Here is a 7,192-nt window from a genome sequence, read left to right as displayed (position 1 = left end):
ATAAGGCCCTGTAATTAATTTTCCGGTAATTTGACATAATTAGAATAATTATTGAGTTGTAAATTAAAATAATTATTTATGCCAAATAAATTCAAGAAGTGTGTTAAAAATATATATTTTAAAATATCGGAGAATTTAAAGATATAAAATACATATAGAGTTTAAATAACACACGAAAGCAAAATAAATTCAAAAACTGGATCAAATGAGCATGAGTTATTAATTTTAATAACTAATTTATATTATACTCATGGGTACATATTTTGTTAGCAAAGGGAGAAAGAATCAGAAACCCCAATCTCCATTCCCGTAACTCACACCCCAACCCATCTCCTTTCCTTGCAACCCGTCGGCTTCCTTGCTCCAACTAGCTGCAGCCGCGCCGCCTGAATTTCTCAAGCCAATCACCGTGAGATACAGTTGAAGACATAGCAGATATCAGCAACCATAATAGAAGGAGATCGAAGCAGATTGAAGCCAAGCGAGTGCTCCGTTCGTGAGCCGTTCTTGCCCGGGTTCTTGTCCGATTTTGGTGAGTATTTGTATCATTTTCTTTGTCAATTAATGTCTTTTTGGTGAGGATTTGTTAGCAGCGTTATTCCCCTGTTTTCCAGTCATCTGCAGCAGAGCTTTAAGGTATTTTAGACGAGCTTCGTTCAGCTTCACCTTGAGTCCGCTAGCAACGAGAGTAAGCTTCGAATCTTGTGTTTTTCGGGTCCAAAAATTCCAGCTTTTGCTTCTGATTTCAGGTTTATGTGTGTTGTGCACTAAGAATCTAGACTTGAGGTTCAAATAGAACTTGTAGATCTGTTTGTTAGCTTTCTAGAGTCGCTAGAATCATCGAATATCGATTAGAAATGGATTTGATATGATTTTTCTACAAAAATGTGTCAAAACCGAATTCTGCAATTGAGCTGGGTAGAATACCTACTGTAACTCGGGATTATGACCTTCGTGCATTCGGATTCTGGATTTTTGGTTAAAATGAAAGTTGTAGAGCTATGTTTTTTCTTCGAAATGAGACTTGAATCGTTAATTTCCATTAAGAATTGAGAGAGTTATGCTCGTTTTACTGAAACTACTCAGTATTAGAGTTCTGTCCGCGAAATGTGTGAGTAGTAGCGTGTTCTTGTTAATTATGGGATTAAAATACTCAGATTCTGGAAATTGTTTCTTCTAGAAAACCTTAGATATTTAAGTTTTCTTTCATTTTCATTTGGCGGATATTGATTTGGGTCAAAAATGAATTAGATATGAATTTTATAGTCATAGGTACCGAATCTGAAACTGTAACAGTATTCATTTTTCTATATTTCTGGTTGTGAATGTTTATCCATGTCAAGACAATTGAATTTCTTGTTAACATCTTCTGATTAAATGTGGGTTTTTGAGTTAGGATTACAACCATGTATGATAAGTTTATTTTGGTTAAGTTTTGACCTTAAAACTTAGCATAAGTACAAGCTAAAATTTGGAAATATTGTTTTTGAATTGAAAATTTACTCGACTTGTTATAATATTTTATTGTTAGGCCGAAGAGATCAAAGTTGAGATTGTTGTCGTTATCAGTCGGTATAGGTACGTTACAGCTCGGTAACATACGACGGTAAAACATAAATTATGTTTAATTGTCATTCTGTGTTGCACTGATGGTGTTTATGATTTGTTGACTGTTGTAAGTTGTTAAATGCATTCGTTGTGATATATGTTTAGTGTTGTGACATATTATTGGTGATAAACATAAAAATTGTACATTAATTAAATGTTTTATAATATAAATATATAGTTTTTATTTTATTAAATGTTTAAATATTATATGTTTTATAATAAATTGTATAAAATATAAGAAGTTGTGTAATTACAAGTTTTTACTATTTTTTACAGGTTCGATAAAACAAGAATAAACTTGGCGTTGCAAATGGGATTAAGATGATTCTTGGACATGTAGAAAGTTGATGTTAATATCTACAATATTGGTGGCAAGCATGTGATAAAAATCCTCTCACAATTGGGATCAAATTAAGCAACAAATAAAGTTACCAAAGGAGTGGCAGTTTTACCATGCTCTAGTATTTTGACCATATCTCTCAAATTACTTGGTCAAATGGTTTGAAAAAAATACCACAACTAGACAACTCAATTATCCACATGTTTCTTTTTATGTGAAGAAGCAAATTAGGAGAAGAAGATTTTCAAAAGTGATGTGTAATATAATATAATATCTTGGAACACCAATGAAGACTTATGTGTAAAAAAATAATATTTTATTTGTGGTTGTCTCCACAAATTTGACAATAAATAGGGGTGCATTGTAATGTATTGAGATATCCCTCATTCTATGAACAAACCTTTGAGTTTATAATATTTCTCTCTATATTTTCCCTTTATTTTTTCATTTAAATATAATTAGCATGTTAATTTCATATTCAAAGTTTTACACTTTGAATAATGAATAGCTAACTTCCTAAAGTTGAGATGAAAAAGTGAAACTCTTGGCATGATAATAAGGTTACTAAAAGGTAAGAATCTATGTTTTATATTATTTAATAATTATTTATTGTTTATGTTATATTTATTTCTTTAAGCATTTTTATACCCTACTTATAAGTAGGAGTTTTGATTTATTGTTGCTATATGTTACACTAAATTCTTGGAACCATTTAAATGTTAGTTTGGTATTACCAACCATTTAAAGTGGATGCCTTGATTTATTATATATAAATATATTATAATATTAAATTACTTGGAAACATTTTAATGTTTGTTTGGTTTTACCAACCATTTAAAGTGGGAACCTTGATTTACTATATATAAATATATCATAATATTAATTTCTTGGTACCATTTAAATGTTAGTTTGGTTTTACCAACCATTTAAAGTGGGAACCTTGATTTAGTGTTTACAAATATATATATAGCACAATAAATACTTGACAACATTTATAAGTTTTGGTATATATTATATACTTATAAGATAATAATATATAACATAATATAAATATGATTATTTAATATATTGGAACCATTTTATTAAGTGTATTTCAATAATGTTCGTTAATGTTAACTTTATTAAAATACCAAGAGTGGATCCTTTAATCTCAACTACTTAATTAAATTTTGAACAATTAAAAATTACCAATTAAAGATTCAAACAACTAAAAGAAAAAATAAATAAAAAGACATTGTAGTTGACTTGTAATTACCTTAGCTTCCTCGTGGATACGATATTCGAACTCATCGAATTATACTTCTTGTGGACAACCTGCTCTTGGGAGTGCAACAATCAAAGTCGCAACAAGTTTTTGGCGCCGTTGCCGGGGAAGTATAATTTAATTTCAAGTCTATTTAATTTTGTTTATATTTTATTTTTTTTTATTTGAATTTTTATTTCTTTTGTGTGTTTTTATTCTTTTGCATTTGCATGAGCATTTGGTCACGTACACTTAGTGGTCGACTCATTCGAAATAACCCTTTATTTTTACAAAACATGGCGGAAGAACCCATCCACGAAAATGAAGATGAAATTCAATCTCAACATGATCATGATAGACGAAGAACACTTAGAGATCACATGAATCCTACGCGTACTAGTGCACCTTCATGTCTAGTTTCTCCCCCTGATGCATCTCATTTCAATTTTAAGCCTGGTATTATCCAACTTTTACCCAATTTTCATGGCTTAGATTCTGAAAATCCATACATGCATTTACGAGAGTTTGAAAAAGTGTGCAACACATATAATGATCTAAATTGTAGCATGAACACCATTCGACTTAAGCTTTTTCCTTTTTCTTTAAAAGATAAAGCTAAAACTTGGCTACAAAATCTTAGATCGGGATCCATTCGAACTTGGGATGAATTACAACAACAATTTTTGAAAAAGTTTTTTCCATCTCATAGAACAAATTCTTTCAAAAGGAAAATCATCACTTTCACTCAAAAACAAGGAGAAACTTTTTATCAGTGTTGGGATAGATACAAAGAATTGCTTAATCTTTGTCCACATCATGGTTTTGAAATTTGGAGAGTTTTTTCTCAATTTTATGAAGGCTTAACACCTAAAGATAGGCAAATGGTTGAATTTATGTGTAATGGAACATTTGAAGATAAAGATCCAAACGAGGCAATTGAGTATCTCGATTCATTAGCTGAAAATGCTCAAAATTGGGACACTATAGGTACAATCGAACCATCAAACAAGATTCAATCTCCTACATCTGGTGGAGGTATGTACACTCTCAAAGATGAACATGATCTCCAAGCTAGATTTACTTCTTTGGCAAGAAAAGTGGAGGCACTTGAATTGAAAAAGAATGGTCAATTAAAATCTGTTAAAGAAATTGTGTGTCACATCTGTGATACAAGTGATCATTTTACAAAAGATTGTCCCACTTTGCCCTCTTTTAAAGAATGTCTCCATGAACAAGCCAATGTTTTGAACAATTTCAAAAGGCCAAATTTTGAACCATTTTTCTCAAAATTATAATCCAGGTTGGCGAAATCATCCATATTTTAGTTGGAAGAATGATAATGCTGCACAATTTTCACAACCACATTTCCAAAATCAACAAAATTTTCAAAATTATGCACCTTATGTTCCTCCACCTAAAAGAAATTTGGAAGATACATTGAATTCTTTCATTGCAAAGCAAGAGTCTATCAATACTCAAACTGCTCAAACCATGACAGATTTGAAAGATACTCTTGCTAAATTTGCATCTGCATTTAATGTTCATGAAAAAGGTAAATTTCCTTCACAACCTCTGCCTAATCCCAAGGATCATCATTCACAAACTGGAACTTCTGGAACTCAATCAATGGATCAGGTAAAATATGTTATTACCCTTCGAAGTGGTAAGGTTGTGGAAAAATCCATTCTTGAACCTTGTGAAGATGATGATAAATCAACTCTAAAGGGTAAGGAAGTGGAACCCATAACTTGCGAAGAGGAGGTTCAACAGACAGTGTCACCATCATTCCCTCATGCATTGAAAAATACAAAAAAATCAAATTTGAATTCTGATATATATGATATTTTTAAACAAGTAAAAGTTAATATTCCTTTATTAGATGCAATAAAACAGGTACCATCATATGCCAAATTTTTGAAAAACTTGTGCACTGTGAAAAGAAAATTGAATGTGAAAAAGAAAGCATTTTTAGCCGAACAAGTAAGTGCAATCATTCAAAATAATAATACTTTGAAATACAAAGACCCTGGTTGTCCTACTATTTCATATATTATTGGAGAACGAAAGATTAAAAAAGCCTTGCTTGATCTTGGAGCTAGTGTGAATTTACTTCCATATTCAGTTTATCAAGAACTCAATCTAGGCGAGTTAAAATCTACTTCGGTAACACTTTTACTTGCCGATAGATCTGTTAAAGTGCCAAGAGGTATGGTAGAAGACGTGTTGGTCCAAGTTGATAACTTTGTATATCCTGTCGATTTCATAGTTTTAGATACACAACCTATCGAAGCTTGTAATGCAATTCCTGTAATTCTGGGTCGTCCATTTTTAGCAACTTCTAATGCTCTTATAAATTCCAGGAATGGAATAATGAAGTTGTCATTTGGTAATATGACCTTGGAGCTCAATGTTTTTAATCTTTGTAAGCAACCACATGACAAAGGAGATGAAAGTGAAGATGAAAATCTTATTGAAACTCTTGTGGAAGAAAACATTCAAGAAGTGAGTACTCGTGATCAATTAAATAATTGTTCAATTGAAACTGTTAAAGAAAATATTGAAATTGATCTTGATGATTTTATCAGGTATCACTCGTTACCAGGATCAGAGAAAGAATTTGATGCAAAATATGAGAACAAAGACGAACCACCCATATTGGAGTTAAAACCCTTGCCAGAAGAATTGAAGTATGCATTTCTTGGAGAAGATGAAATATATCCGGTGGTAATTTCTTCCAAACTAGAAAGTGATCAAGAAGGTAAATTAGTTGATATGCTTAAAAGACATAAAAATGCAATTGGTTGGACACTAAAAGATCTCAAGGGCATTAATCCACTAATTTGAACACACAAAATTCATTTAGAAGAAAATGCTAAAACATCTCAACAACCACAAAGGAGATTAAATTCACACATGAAAGATGTTGTGAAAACTGAAGTTCTCAAAATACTTGATGTTGGGATTATCTACCATATTTCTGATAGTAAGTGGGTAAGCCCAACACAAGTAGTTCCAAAAAAATCTTGCATTAAAGTGATAAAAAATGAAAAAGGTAAATTGTTAACTAGTCGAGTCCCATCTAGTTGGTGGATGTGTATTGATTATAGAAAATTAAATGACGCCACTAGAAAAGATCATTTTTCAATACCATTTTTTGATCAAATTTTAGAAAGAGTAGCAGGTCATCCATATTACTGTTTTCTTGATGGATATTCAGGTTATTATCAAATTCCCATTGCACTCGAAGATCAAGATAAAATTACATTCACATGTCCTTTTGGAACATTTGCATTTAGAAGGATGCCATTTGGATTATGCAATGCCCCAGCTACATTTCAAAGATATATGCTAAGAATTTTTTGCGACATGGTTGAAAATTGTTTGGAAATTTTCATGGATGATTTAACTGTCTTTGGGAATACATTTGATAATTGTCTTGAAAATTTGGAAAAAGTTTTAAAAAGTGCGAGGAAAAAAGTCTTATTTTAAATTGGGAAAAATATCATTACATGATTACTTCTGGAATTGTTTTGGGACATGTCGTGTCATCTCATGGAATTGAAGTTGATAAAGCAAAAGTTGATGTCATTGCCAATTTACCCTCTCCAAAAACCATTAAAGAAATTCGCTCATTTTTGGGACATGCTGGATTTTATAGGAGGTTTATAAAGGACTTTAGTTTAATCTCTAAACCCATTTGTAACCTCTTAACAAAAGACACTGCATTTGAGTGGACTCAAGAATGTCAAAATGCTTTTGATAAAATCATTCGACATTTAATATCAGCTCCTATCATGCAACCTCCTGATTGGTCTTTACCATTTGAAATCATGTGCGATGCGAGTGATTATGCAGTCAGTGCAGTATTGGGTCAAAGAAGAAACAGTAAGCCTTATGTGATATATTATACAAGTAGAACTTTAAACAATGCTCAAATGAATTACTCCACAACTGAAAAAGAATTTACTTGCTGTAATATTTGCATTAGATAAATTTCGTTT

General features: G+C 31.4%; 1 long non-coding RNA gene across 1 annotated transcript; it reads left to right on the top strand.

Moving 5' to 3' along the window:
- Nucleotides 1-276: 276 nt before the first annotated feature.
- Nucleotides 277-1,706, top strand: LOC142525105 (uncharacterized). Its single transcript, XR_012815028.1, has 3 exons — nt 277-532; nt 615-688; nt 1,532-1,706. It is a non-coding gene; the product is annotated as an uncharacterized LOC142525105 (long non-coding RNA).
- Nucleotides 1,707-7,192: the final 5,486 nt, after the last annotated feature.

Source organism: Primulina tabacum, chromosome 14, assembly GCF_025594145.1.
Source record: "Primulina tabacum isolate GXHZ01 chromosome 14, ASM2559414v2, whole genome shotgun sequence".
Lineage (NCBI taxonomy): Eukaryota > Viridiplantae > Streptophyta > Magnoliopsida > Lamiales > Gesneriaceae > Primulina > Primulina tabacum.
The sequence above is the reverse complement of the archived record's forward strand: the minus strand, read 5'-3'. Positions and strand labels throughout refer to the sequence as shown.